Here is a 14,727-nt window from a genome sequence, read left to right on the forward strand (position 1 = left end):
AAATATAATAATGAACTTAAAAACTGAATGTGTTTAATCCCCAATGCTCCATAAATAAAACACTATTTTGGTCCGAACATGCATTTGATAGAAAAAGGTTTAAACATTTTCTTATTGTATATGAAAATATATGAAACATTATATAAATTTTGTACTTGAGCAACATAAAAGAACATGAACCAGAACACACAACATGTGATTCGTTATATCCAGCATGCCCCCCCCCCCCATCCTGCAACAGGACCCCTGGGCTGGGATCTTTGGTGGGTTTACAAATCAGGCTTTTTATGGGGATCCTGTATAGTAAATTCAAGGAGTGAAATAAGAGAGTTAATAATCATCTCAATTCCCAGGGCTGGTGCTCTGTCATCACTCCTCCACTGAACACTATTCAGTGCTCTGTCACCTCCACCTTTGTGAAGGCCATGACATCCGCCATTGCTGTTCAAGAGACTGGGACTTAGGCAATAAATGCTTCAAATTATCGAATACTGTTATGTAAGTGGAAAAAAACAAAAAAACGAATAAAATGCCCCAGGAGACTAAACACTTCCAATGATTTCCACTATATTTGTCACCAATTGCAATGTGTAGAGGGGCGAATTCTAGGTTAGAAAAGATTCTACATAGATACAGACACAAAGTGGGATATACTGTTTCTATGTAATTGTGAGAAAGGGTTGTATACTCCCACAGCTGGGGTCTTATTGCAATTTAACACCATCTGCCCCTAACAGATGACTGTTGATTATGAGAAACAAAGAAAATGAATATGTGTGTATAGGAGGAAGAGTACTTTCTCCACAGGTATTATTTTAATTTAAGCGACCCTTTTTCTCAATATTTTTCTATACAAAATTATTTCCTTTCTGCCAATGGCATATAAACAAATATATATATATACAGTCAAATAGCACCCCCCCCCATCCCGGCCATCTCTCTTTTTACTCTCATTTTGCTCTTAAGATTCTATAGTTCTTGCAAGTTCCTGTCTGGTACATACAAAAAAATTTAGTGGAGATTAATCCAAATAAAAAACACCACACACAGACAAAAAAAATTTATATGCATATATGGATAGATTATTTACAGTATTTATTTTATTCATTCCATACATTAAATTGTTCTACACATTAAATATTTTAGAATTTACATTGACTTACCTAAAATTTAAAACCCAAATAAAAACTTTGCAACAAAATTAAGATTTTTCTTGAACACATTTTTTTAAAAATCTGAAATTCAAGTGAACAATAATCTCTTATTAATGCCTGGATACAATCTCAAATAAAAATGTCCTCATAGCCTGGGGAGACTATATCACAAGCATTAACGAAATTTTACGAACACAAAATAAATTTAATAAAATATTTGATTTAAATGGAAGCATATAACTTCCACAAATATTAACATCTTATCACTCAGACATTTATATTTTTATAAAATCTGTTTTGCCGTCCCCAAAAATTAAATTCAGTACAACAGACATGATGTTATCAATCCCAGAAGACCAAATCACACTTTAGTTGATCCTAAACCGAATAAAAATATTTTATACAAAAACTTTATTTACTTGCCCCAAAGCACAATGCAATAGCTTTTTTTAACCCATTACAATTCAAAATGAATATTCCTTTAAAAAATTGTTTACAAAATCCTTACTTTACGTAACTAATACTGAACAATATTTCCAAAATATCGCATTTGATGCCTGTTTATTTATCACCTATTTTTATTATAAGTCTGAAATAATACTATATTATATTTTATTGAAAAACTGACACTCACTCTCCTATTTGCCACGTACTGATATTAATATTTAAAAGTTAATTTCCTTTAAATTTTTACTAATTTCCATATGCTTAATGAATTCTGAAAATGTTAATGAAAACTGATTCATTTATATGTGATTAAATATGGGAATAATATTTTTATATCTATGCAAATTATGCACATGAAATGAATTGTATCATTACTATCTATCATAACCAGTATGGGGGATTGTATTATCCCTAGGTAGTTTCATTATTCTCTGCAACCTACATAGTAAAATATACATTATATTAGAAAAAAAAACAATTTGAAGCTTATGTGTATCAAATTGTCACTGCAACCTGTTCTTGCCCCTCCCCACTTCCTTCTGGAGAATTCAAGAAGCATTTAATGTCTTCCTGTACAGCAAATGCTGCTTCCGATGATCTTCCTTGAAGACATGACAGTATCCCTACATTTGAAAACTTCTCAGGTTTCTCGACACTCATTTTGATTTTCATGTTCAAATAATGTGTAGCCTTCATTTTGTCAAATGAATTTGTGCAATACATACGGGGCCAGTAGTCAGTGTTATATTTTCTGGCGTACTCAGAAGCATTCTGAAGAATATCTTAAATTTTTGCTGTAATATGCCAAATGCATTTTTGGATATCCTCCTTGCCCGGCTCAAACGATAGCTCAAACACATTTTCCTATCGTTTGAAAGATTTTTTCTGGCGTACAGTCTCATCATGTAAGTTTTAAGGGGAAAGGCTTTGTCAGCAACAATAACCATAGGAAGCTTGGTGTCAGTCAGTTACAGGTAGAGCTCTTTCTTCTGGAATATTCAGTGTGTTGCTTTGTAATGCTTTTTCAAAATTTGAGTTGAGTAGAATATCTCCTGTCAGTTTTTTCCATATGCTCCAATGTCTACTACGATGAAGTTGTATCATGTATCTACTATAGCCAAAAGCATGATTGAATGTACTTTAACTACAAAAAACAGACTTCCGGATGATTTTGGAGCATGCACTATACCACATGCTTTCCATTCAATGCCCCTAATACAGTTTGAGAATTGCCACTGTTCATAAAACTTGTTGGCAATTGCATTCTATTTCCCTTCATACCTGGCAGTGGCATTACCTCCTTTAAGAGAACGCCCACAATGGTTCTGCAAGTACCCTGCAAAATTGCAGCAACTGTCAATTTCCCCAATCTGTAACTGAAAGGAATCTCCAATAGCAAGAAATCTGAAATAAAAAAGTTATATCGTATTAATTCTTATAAAAAAAAATGTGTAAAATTATTATACAACTATAAGTTTTACTTAAATTAGGATAGAGTCATTTTAGTGTAGTATTGTTTGTTATAGGTTGACTGGAAGAATGCAAAAAGAAATGGGCTTTCATAAGCGATCAACTGCGTAGAACCTGACAAAAAAGAAATACAACTTCTGGGCAGCCTTATGTTCAGTACCGAAAATTTAAATATGAAGATATTCTTGAATTTCCATTACCCCATATTATGGAACGAGAGACTCTCTAATGTGCCCGATTCAGAACATCAGGAGAAACATGACTAACTTGAACCTGGGACAGACACCAAGGGGAATTTCACTAAACAAACATTTCAGCAACAAAGCACCAGTGACATTGAGGAATCTGAAGCTGAGAGTCAAAACCTCCTCACTGAAATAGATGATAATTTTCGATTTCCTAAGCAGGGTTCCTACAAAATTCCCTAAATAAAAATTAAGGAGTTTTTAGGGAGTCATGGAAAATTCATAAGTTACAAGTTTTACAGCAAAAAAAAAGGGCGGAGCCCCAGGGCCGTCATTTCAACTTTTTCCGGGGGGGGGGGGGCAAAGCACATATACTCAATGCAGTGGCGGATCATGATTTTGGGAGGCCCCAGGCGCAACCTGATCTGGAGGCCCCCTATCAGGGGCGGATTAAAGGTAGGGGCTGTCACCCCCCCCCCTCCCCGAGAGCAGAAAAATTAAATGGAAAAATGTTCTCTACGTTTTTGACAGAATAACAAACCAAGAAAATAAATTTGCTTAAAAAAGGGGGAAAATTCAGAATTTTTTCCAAAAAAAATCAGAACCGTCCTGAAAAATTGAACACATGGTCACAACCACCGCCCCCACCCACAAATTTGCGTTTATCCACCACTGCACCCTTTTGGCCCTAATAAGAACGAGATGGTTCACTAAAATGAACAATATTATGAAAATCATAACTTTTTTTTTATTTTTGCATCACCAAAAACATAAACACAATAATAAGATAAGGAAATATAATGATATTCTCTGGTACTAGATGAAAAATAATCACACTCCCATTAAAAAAAAAAATCACAGTAAAATTCTGCATCATATTTTTAGTAATCTAAGATGTCCGTCCTGGTGCCTTCAGCCACACGGCAAAAATGGAGATCCGTCATAGTTTTAGTAATTTAATATTACTGATTAATAAAGATGTGATAATATCTCAAATATAATATATTTGATTTGATATAAAGATACTGATAATATTTAATAGAAAAACATTTCCTCAATAGAGGGAATAGAGGGAAGAAATTATATCAGAGTAAATATAAGAATTATATTTTTAATGGAAGAAATTAGTTCAGAATGAATTAAATTTAATGAAAGAAATTATTTCAGAATGAGTTTATTCTATTTTATTTTTACTGTTATTATATTAATTATTATTATTTTCTCTTTCAGCCACCTCGTTGGGCACTCTGCCTGTTGTGGCCTTTGCCTTTGTATTATTTGTATTCAGAGTGAATAAAAATCTTCTATATTATGCTCCAAGGGCGTAGCCAGGGGGGGGGGACTTGGGGGTCTGGTCCCCCCCCCCCGAAATGTGAGAAAATGACCGAAAAAAGGAAAAAAGATGGCCAAATCCATTGTTCTGTCACTTTGGTTCCCCCCCCCCCCCGAAATGAAAGTGGTCCCCCCCCCGAACGAAATTTCTGGCTACGCCCCTGTTATGCTCCCCCCCCCCGTTTCGTTTAATAACGAAAAATGCCACAGTATAACATTGTGGCCCGCGTACTTTATAAAATGTTTCAATATGGCCTGCTATGCCTCAAAGGTTGAAGACCCCTGCAGTAGACTCTCGCTAATCCGGTACGTATTAGACCACGGTGTGCCAGATTTTACCGAAATTGCTGGATTAACTTTGAAGAAACCCATTGAAATAATATATGAAATTTCGTGCAAAGACATAGTCAGGACTTGATCAGCAATTAAGAAATATTAGAACGTGTTAAGGAGTTAGGGCATCAGGAGAAAAGTGACACCACACCACCTAAATATCCTGGACTACTGGACGTGCTGGATTAGAGCACGACCGAATTCTCGAGAGACTACTGTAGTTGAATTGAAATGCTCAAATAAAAATTTATGAGATAATTTATATATTTTTAGTTTTGCTTACCGTTATTTTTGGAGATTCTGCAATCTAAATCCTAAAGGAAATCTTGAGGATCGGCATGAAAATTTTTTTCATTACAGTAACACACATTACAATTACATTAACAATAAACACTTTTCGGTCTGACACAAAGATGTTGTCTACCCAAGCCTCCTTGACCAATCCAAAAATGTAGCTCTTTTTTTAGAAAGAAGGAAAAGAAACCCCCTTGATTTTTTTCAGCTGGGGAGGGAGTGTTTAAAAGAGAAACAGAAAAATCACGTGATTCAGAATGCATGTCATTCAGCATTCATTTCAAACCCCAAATTTTTTTTTATTCATATGGTCGTATGGTTCCAGTCATAGATTGCAAATGTATATGTTGTTTGAACCAGCTTATAGTATTTCATTCAAACAAGTGGGAGACAAAATCACAATAAGAGCTCTACTACATTCATTTTAATTAGTACGAGTGTCTCTTCCTGTCGATGTCGCCGCTTGCCGATAGCCATCTTGCCATCCATTATACTGTATACAAAAGCTTACACCAAAGCTGTCGTATTATCGGCGCCCATAAAAGCATTTAATATCACATTAGCACATCTGTTTATGCCTTCACTCCAATTTTCATTTCGGACAGACATTAGGACCTGCTGTTCTCACCCCTCCTCCTGCTTGTGCCCTTAGGGAAATACTGTTTGAAAATGACCCTCCCTGAATGATCGCTTTACAATGTCTCTTCATTCTTTGTCGGGGAAGAACTGGCCCTTGAGAGCTGCGTCTTGTAAATTGTTCTTTTCTTTCAGTTCCCATTTTTCTTCCCTTTATACGTACAGTATACATAAAAAAAAAAAATTGCGGTTAAAAAAAAAAAAGGAGAGCAGATACTGTACTTAGTTCAAGAGATTTGTTGATGCACATGTAAATTCATATGTAGGATGAAGCACACAACTATTTGGAGGCCCCCCCGCTCTGCCGAGGCCTCATGCGCCTGTGCGGTAATCTGCCACTGACTCAATGTATATATATATATATTTGTGTATATATATATAACCAGTTTTAGTGTATTTTCGAAAGCCGAGGGGGGGGGGCAACGACCCTCCCCCAAATGATGGGCCTGGGCGGGGCACATATGCAAATTTATTTTTAATTTGCCAAACAAATTTTCCCTCTTCTCAAAAATATAGACGTAGAATTGGTTCAGAAATTACAACTTTTCATTTGTTACCCAGCATCATAAGAATTCATAAAATAATCAATCCACATACATGCTTTCTGTTGTTGCCAAAGTGTTCTAAAACCTTCAAGTTTCGGTCAAAAATATAACTCGTAACAGTATCACAAATTATAAGAATTATAAAAGTGATATTCATTCCCCCTCAATTATTCAAAATAAAAAAAACCACAGCTGACAAAGATTTTTCTTACAAAATTATTCATATTTGCAGCAACTCTTTATTCACCTCTCGCTAAAAGCGGATCAACACATACACAAATTCTTTAAAATAAGGTTTTAATTTTCCTTCTTGTTTTTAAGTTATATCAGAAAGAAATTGTTGCAAAATGGGAGAAATTGCAGGACATTCAACACGATGTTTGGCAATTTACCACTCGTTATTTGGCGACTTTGGCGATTTAACACTCGTTATTTGGCAAAATTTACAAATTGACACTCATAATTTGGCGGACTATTTCTTTTATTCATGAAATGAATTTTTTCCCTACGAAACATCGGGATTTGAAGCAATGACGATCGACCATAACATGGGCGGAGATACGGGGGGGGGGGGGGGCCCCCCCAGCGTCAAAGGTGGAGTCGGATGATCTAATGTAGGCCTAGATATTGTACATATGAATTGACGACATCATGCCCCCAGACATCCTAGTCTATCTCCACCTATGGACCATAGTAATTTCTGCTGCTTGCAGTAGCGACTTTTTTTCCTTTTTTTGAAAACTGAAACCGCGGTCGATTGTTGAGAAATACTATAAACCATCTTCATCTCTACGATCAAGGATATGATCGGGGTTCCACGATGGAAATCCTGAAGGGCCGATAATTTGAATAAGGAGCTGCGGTTACCACAATCAGATATTCGGGACAAAATCGAGAGCGGGAACTTGCCGGGAAAATCCAATACGCATCTAAATTCAATTTCAATCCTCCAAATTTTATAGAGAACTGAAAATGCACTTTCAAATTTTGCGTAACTTTTTTTTTTCATAAGATAAAATACCGCTAAAAGAAATAAAAAATTTTAATAATAAAATTATTTTTTTTTAAATACCTCCCTTTCAAATTTTGGAGAGGAATGAAATTACTCTTCAAAACTATTTTCTCGGATAATTCTAAGTGCGACTATTGTAACACCGCAAGACACAGATGGCGTTACAGTTTCTGGCGCCTCGACGGTCTTTCGAGATAATAGAACAGCCAAAATGAAAGGAACCGGCGAGTTTCGAGAAGCAATTCTTCTGAGGACATGCTGGTATCATCGGGCCTATATAAGGAAGATTTGGTGGCGAGTGCGTATCAATATAGTCTCGAAATTTTCTCTGTTAAAGAATTAAATTTTTATTTTTATGGAGATAATTAATCATTTAATATTCGGCATGTCAAGTTCACGTATTTGTGATGATACATTGATACAATACAAAAATAACCATTCAATAATTGTAATACACACGCATGATCGTGCATAACACTCGTTGGTGTCGGAAGGTATGAAACAGCGGTTGCAGAATAAACAAAAAAAAAAAGGGTTAATAGGGGGGTATGGTCCCCTCTTACAGACATGCAGGTCTTGCAGCGTGATTTCATACTTGAAATAAGGCAGTTTATCATTTCCTGTGGCAATTGGTCCCACTCATTCAGCAACGCTGTTTTCATTCCCTGGATGGTTCCCGGAGGGGGGTTGCGAGTTGCAACTGCCCTCCCCAGAGCATCCCAGACATGCTCTATAGGGTTAAGGTCTGGAGATCTGGCTGGCCAATCCATCCGATGAATATCCTCACTCTCTAGAAAATCATCAAGCAGAAGAGCTCTATATGGCCTCGCGTTATCGTCCATTAAAATGAACTCAGGGCCAACTGCACCCCTGAAAAGGCAAACATAGGGCTCCAAGACCTCATCCCTTTACCTCACACCAGTCACAGTACCTCTTTCAAAGACATGGAGAGGTGTGCGGCCATCTAACATGATGCCTGCCCAGACCATTAAACCTCCTCCGCCATAATGGTCGATTTCGCGGACATTGCAGGGTAGGTAGCGGGTCCCTGGTTCTCTCCATATGAACGTACGGCGAGAATCGGTGCTTAAGCTGAACCGGGACTCATCAGTGAAGAGAACGGTCGCCCATTGATCCATACTCCAATCTCTATGCTCTCTGCACCATGATAAACGGATTCTCCTGTTCGTAGAAGTGAGCGGGACACAAACAGCAGGTTTTCTTGCAAACAACCCTCTCTCATGAAGTCTTTTGGAAACAGTCACCCTTGATACACAGGTTCCTGTGGCTGCATACAAGTTTTTTCAGACGAGGCAATAACATATGAAATTCTCCTTCTACAGGCTTTGCCTCCCAAGCACAACCTACCTATTTTTTTCTCAATTTTGCATCTTTTCTTTTCAAATTCTCCTCTTCCTCCTGATTGACACGACTCAATAGCCAGCATAGGGGCGACACACGGAAAGGTGTAGTCTGAAGGGGGATGAGCAGAGTCACAGCCAACTGATGCCCAAGCTACAGCCCTGGGTCTGGCACAGTGCAGATATGTGTGTGTCCAGACCTTTAACGATTGCATAATTTTCAAGAAAACAGTAATAAAAGTACCTATTTTTTTTATTCACGAAAATTATATTGTTCACACACTTATTTTTATACATGTATTCATTTTTAATTTTTGGAATTTTTTTTAGCTTGAAATTAAGAAAATTTTAATTTTCAGGAAAAACCAACAATCAGACTGAATGTTGGTTTTTCAGTAAGTGGGAAAAAATGAAAAATGTGTTTTAAACATTAAAATTTTTTAATAAGTTCATCTACAAACGAAACATCAAATGGGATTTTTTCCCACCTTGTTTTTTGCACAGATAGAAATTCAAAATAGTTTGATTTAACAGATGAAAAAATATTTTCTTATAGTATCTCTTTCCCCTTTTTCGAGCAATAAAGTAATCTCCAAGATATTGGTCTACAATATCTACTGCTCCCATATTTTTGTTGTAATCTGTTACAACTGTAGGTTTTTCACAACTTTGCTACGGCACTATACATCTACCATGTCATTTGTATGGACAATAGATATTATAAATAGTCTGGCATGTAAAATAACAAATAAAAATTTTTCTGGGTATAAGAAATGGATTGTTTTTAATCTTTTCAGTGCGTTACTTTGAATATTCCAGTACGGAAATATCACAGGCACGAGAAATAGAGGGCGAACCCTCAGCACATCATTTTGATGGGCGTGAGAGGGAAGGGATTAAGCTCACTTAGGTTTTTATCAATAAAAATAGTTTTTATTTGTATACATTTTTTCGAATGCTCTCCTTTGATTCAGGCATAATTCGTGAGTGTTCATCACATTGGTAAAATTCTGATTGTATTAAATTTTTATCCAGTGAACGTCCTTTTCTAGGTTCAGGCAAAGCTATTATGCTCTTGTCTCTTAAAAGCTCTCATGCTTTTCACACAACATATTCAGTGACATTAAACTCTTTAAATTTTTTCCTTGTTCCATGAAGCAGGGGTCAGAATTAAAATTTGCAGTTTTTCCCTTGTGAGTCAACAATGATGGTTGAATAGTTTTTTTAATCAACTCTATAAAAATACACATATCATTTGCTTTCTGTTCAATATCTTCATTATGTGTGCTTTGAAATTTAATTTCTGGTTATTCTGGTGATTCTTTAAAATCAAAGGTTTGTAAAGTTTTTGAAGTGTTACAGGCAGATTCAATTTTTCTCTTGGCATAGTTTGACTTGCACTGTGAAGCTACTCCATGAAGTTTAATTGGTGACTGTCCTATGTTTTGTAGAGATGAATTTATTTCTTCAAGAGCTTCTTGTTTAGAAATTGACATTTCCAGGTTATTAATCTCTACATCACTATCACTGTTCATCTTTTTTCATGGTATCAAGTTTCTTCACCTAATTTACTGATGTGTTTATTCACTTTATCCCCACAAGCATGGCATATTTTTTGCCCTGGAATAGATTTTGTACAATCATCTATTGCATTTATTTTCTGTGAAAAATACAAGTTTACTATTCTTAAACCTTTTATTTTTTTCTTATGACATTTAAAAGGATTAAAGCATGCTTTCTGGTATATTTCATACTTTTTTAAGAAAAAATCTCTATGACGCTCATACACAGTAGATAAAAGTTCAGACCTCACTGCACTTCTCAAGATCAAAAGATTGATGTCGGAGTCCAGTGATGTAATCAGTAACAGATTTTCCACTTTTACATAATACTTTTATAATACTCAGATCCAGTTTCTTTTCCAACACTACAAATTTCAAGAAGTGTCTTTTCTGACATTTTACTTTGGATTCCAGAATGATATAAAATATTTAGCTCAAATGGAAACTTATCACAAGAAAAACTTTTCACTTCAAGTTAATTTTAACCACATTTGCTAACCCTGGAGTAGATTATAACAAGCCATTACTCTATAGAGCACATTCTCTGTCTTCAGCAAGATCATAAATGAGACTAGCATCATTTTTATGTGGAGGCAGTTTGGTTTTAAAGCTTTTGCTTTAGTTATCTCAATGAAGCAGCAGCCACTTTATCACCACCTACTGGGATGATAAAGTCTAATAATCAAATAAGACTCCAGCTGCCTTCTAGAAGACAAAGACCAGTGTGGCATAGTTTATATTTCTTCACAGAAACTATTATTTTATATAACCATCACAACAAGAAACATCACATCTAATATAACACCCCACCAAGCACTATATATATTAGGTTTTAGTTCTACTGTCTTCCATCTGCCTCAGCTACAACAATCAGGTTGTATCTGACAATTTTATTTTTTGTGATTTGATCCCTTATATTCCAGCTTTCCATCATCAATTTTGTATTATTACTTGGGAAAAAAAAGGATAGGCCTATATTTTTATTCTTAAAAGCCTTCAAAAATATTATAATGTAGAATTTTTTCAAACAAGTGCAACTATTTCGTATTTATCATGCAAATTAAATATATGTTCTAAAAACCAAAGTAATTTTTAATTACAGTTTAGATAAAATATTTTTTAACATGCTTAATTATAAAGGTAACTTAAAAATGCATCTATATGTATATGTTTAACAATAATATCTGGATTTTATCGAATACAAAATATAATTATTTAGGCAAAAATATATCAAATTCGGAAAGTTTGCCTTCGTTGCATCATAAGAAATATTTATAGAGCAATTAAAGTGATTAATTGAAGTAATTTTAATTATTTGAAATTATAAACACTTTTCTAAGAATCTTTTCAACATGAAGGTTAAATTTAAAATTATTTTATTCAACAATAAATGAATTTAATCTAAGTATGAATTTACACCAAAACCTTTTTTCCACCAACCCTGATGTAACACTTCATTAAATTCATGAAATATTTAGAAATGTTATTTAATCATTGAATTTTAAAATTTATGAAATGCTTTTGAATTATTGCATCAACTCATGAAAAACTTTACTTAGCGAATATTGTAATAAACACAAAAAATAAAATAAAAATAAATTTTTTTTAATCATGAATCTTTTATATCAAGTCAAAATGTACAAATATAATTAATGTAGTCATGTAAGTACAATTGTGTTTTGTGACTCAAATGTATCAACTGTCAAAATAATATATATATATGAACAATATTGCTTGAATGGTTAACATTAGAGACGTCGTTTGTGGCATTAGAAAAACTTTGTCTCAAAAAGTTTGGCATTATGTACATGAAATTCTTCGTGGTCAACAAGGATGGTAGAAGCAATAAAAAAAGAATAATTGAAATGTGGGATGATGAGTTAAATTTCAGTACCTAGTTGAATGATTTGAAATAAGAGCGACTCCAGTCTTATTTCGATGAATTTTGTGTTGCGAGCCAGAATAAATATATTAACAATCAAAAAACTTTTTTTTTGCACAGTATTTTACTTCATATATTTAGGACAAATTTAAAATAAAAGTTGTTTTGGTAACTGCTGTGCCTCTGGTCCAAAAATACATTAGAAAAAATTATTTTTATGGACTTTTTCTTAAGAAAAAATACAAGTTAATTTTTTTTCATACAAATTTCAAATGTAAGTGTATGAATTGCTTTATTCATATTTTGTATGTTTTTGGGAGCATTCTAGTGAAAATTCCACTTGAATATATTGAAAAAGCTACAATTTATTTTCTCAAATAATGCTACTTAAAAATCAAGCCTCGGAAAAAGTCACCTTTGACATACACATATTTTTTGATAAATTTTAACTTTTTTTTTCTCGAAAAGTTTTAGACACATGCAAATAATATTTCACATTGTTAGTAAGGATGGTAAAAGCAACAAATAAAAAAAAATTATAAAAATCTGTGACCATGGGTTTCATTTTGGCATTTCGCTGGGCGATTTGAAATGGAATGACCCCTCCTATGTATTTGATGTTACATTCTGTACATTCAATTGAATATGCTATATTATTACTCTTACAAGAGATTTTTTCAGAGTTCGATTTTTTCCCTATTAGCTCTGTCACATGATTTACATCTTTTATGCAAAGAGAGTATTTTTTTAAAGTTTTTTCAAATTATTATAACAGAACATTTGCTAAGGTAGCTTTTTAACTGAAGGTCTCCTGGACAGGATCCAATCCAGGACTCATTGTTGAGGCATGCGACAAGTCAGGTACCATAACTTCTATGAATAACAAAGAATATAGTTAAGAATTTACCTGAAAGAAAGTAATTTATATTATTATATCCTTAGACTTGGAGATGCAAAAAACAAATTAGGAGAGAATTTTTAAAAAAAGAGTAGTTAGAAAATTAACTCAATGCATTGCAAGCGCTGAAAGCAGCTTTGAGCAAATACACTCATTGCCATAAAAATTTGCACACCAAGAAATAATTGTGGGATCGAAACGAAAGTTGGCCTGAAGGTACATGTCGGGCAGATATGCAAATGATTAGAAATGCAGCGTGATTGTGCATTGCGTAATGCCACTAGAGAGCATTGAACTTCGTTCTCCTTGGAGTATAAAACAGGTAAGCAGAGCTTGCTGGAGTGTATTTAATCGTTTGCAAAGGAAATGCTGAGGTATACATGCCGTTACGCCACTGTCGGAGACCATATGAGCAGTTGTCAGAGTTCGATAGGGGAAGAATCATAGGGATGATGGAAGCTGGGTGGTCAGCTCGGCGAGTAGCTCGTCAACTAGGCCGTTCTGATTTTACTGTGAGGAGGCGTTGGGACCAGTGGACAGAAGAGACGTCATTTACACGGCGACCAGGTTCAGGACGCCCTCTACAGACCAGTCGTCGAGAAGACCGTCACATCATCCGAAACGCACGCGTAGAGCTAACTGCCTCATTGGCCGCTATCCAGACACAGGCAGCAGCTTCACTACGGGCCCCTGTGTCTTCCCGAACCATCGCAAGGCACCTGGCTGAAGGACATCTGGTATTGCGGCGCCCATTACGTGTGCTGCCAATGACACCCACCCACCAACACCTCCGTTTGGAGTGGTGTCGAGCACGACGGGATTGGACTGCAACGGAATGGAACCAGGTCGTCTTCAGCAACGAATTGAGATTCAACTTGAGCAGTGATAACAATCGTATTCGTGTGTGGAGGCCCCGTGGTGAACGCTTCAATCCTGCCTTCGCTTTACAGCGACACACCGCTCCCACAGCTGGTGTCATGGTATGGGGTGCCATTGCTTACGATACACGGTCACCGCTAATATTGATCCATGGCACAATGACAGCCCAGCGGTACGTCCATAACATCCTTCAGCCACATGTGTTGCCACTCATGGCAGGGCTCCCAGGAGCCATTTTTCAACAAGACAATGCTAGGCCACACACAGCAAGGATGTCACAAGACTGCCTCCGCCACATTACCACCCTTCCCTGGCCTGCTCTATCCCCAGATTTGTCACCAATCGAGCATATCTGGGATCATTTGGGACGGCAAGTTGGACACCCTACGAGGTTGGTCGAACTAGAGGCGCATTTACAGCAACTGTGGAACGAGATGTCTCAGGACATCATACGGAACTTGTATGCCTCAATGCCCGCTCGTATCGCATCGTGCATTCGCGCTAGAGGGGGTCCAACAGAGTACTAAAACTTCTGTTCATCTGTACTTTTTTCTGCAATAAATGATCCTTTTTCTTGGATTTTCTAATCACTTACTTATATCAAACGTAGTACTTACATGTGTAAAATTTCGTTTCATTTTGACGACGACTTCTGGGTGCGCAAATTTTTATGGCAATGAGTGTACTTAAACATATTATAAAATACACTGCTGGCCACCCAAATTGCAACACCAAGA

At 35.8% G+C, this 14,727-nt stretch overlaps 1 long non-coding RNA gene across 2 annotated transcripts in view; it reads right to left on the reverse strand.

Annotated features, from left to right (window-relative positions):
- LOC149074030 (uncharacterized) overlaps positions 1-14,727 on the reverse strand; it is an 89,606-nt gene that overhangs the window by 37,598 nt on the left and 37,281 nt on the right. The window contains exon 3 of one of the 2 annotated variants that reach the window (XR_016194461.1): positions 1,074-3,005. The exons of the other annotated variant lie outside the window; for it this stretch is intronic. This is a non-coding gene — a long non-coding RNA (uncharacterized LOC149074030). Of the gene's footprint in view, positions 1-1,073; positions 3,006-14,727 lie in introns of those variants that run through there. 2 annotated transcript variants of the gene reach the window in all.

Source organism: Pholcus phalangioides, unplaced genomic scaffold (genome assembly GCF_987345545.1).
Source record: "Pholcus phalangioides strain wild (caught in Gottingen) unplaced genomic scaffold, Ppha-v1.0 ptg000017l_1, whole genome shotgun sequence".
Taxonomy (NCBI): domain Eukaryota; kingdom Metazoa; phylum Arthropoda; class Arachnida; order Araneae; family Pholcidae; genus Pholcus; species Pholcus phalangioides.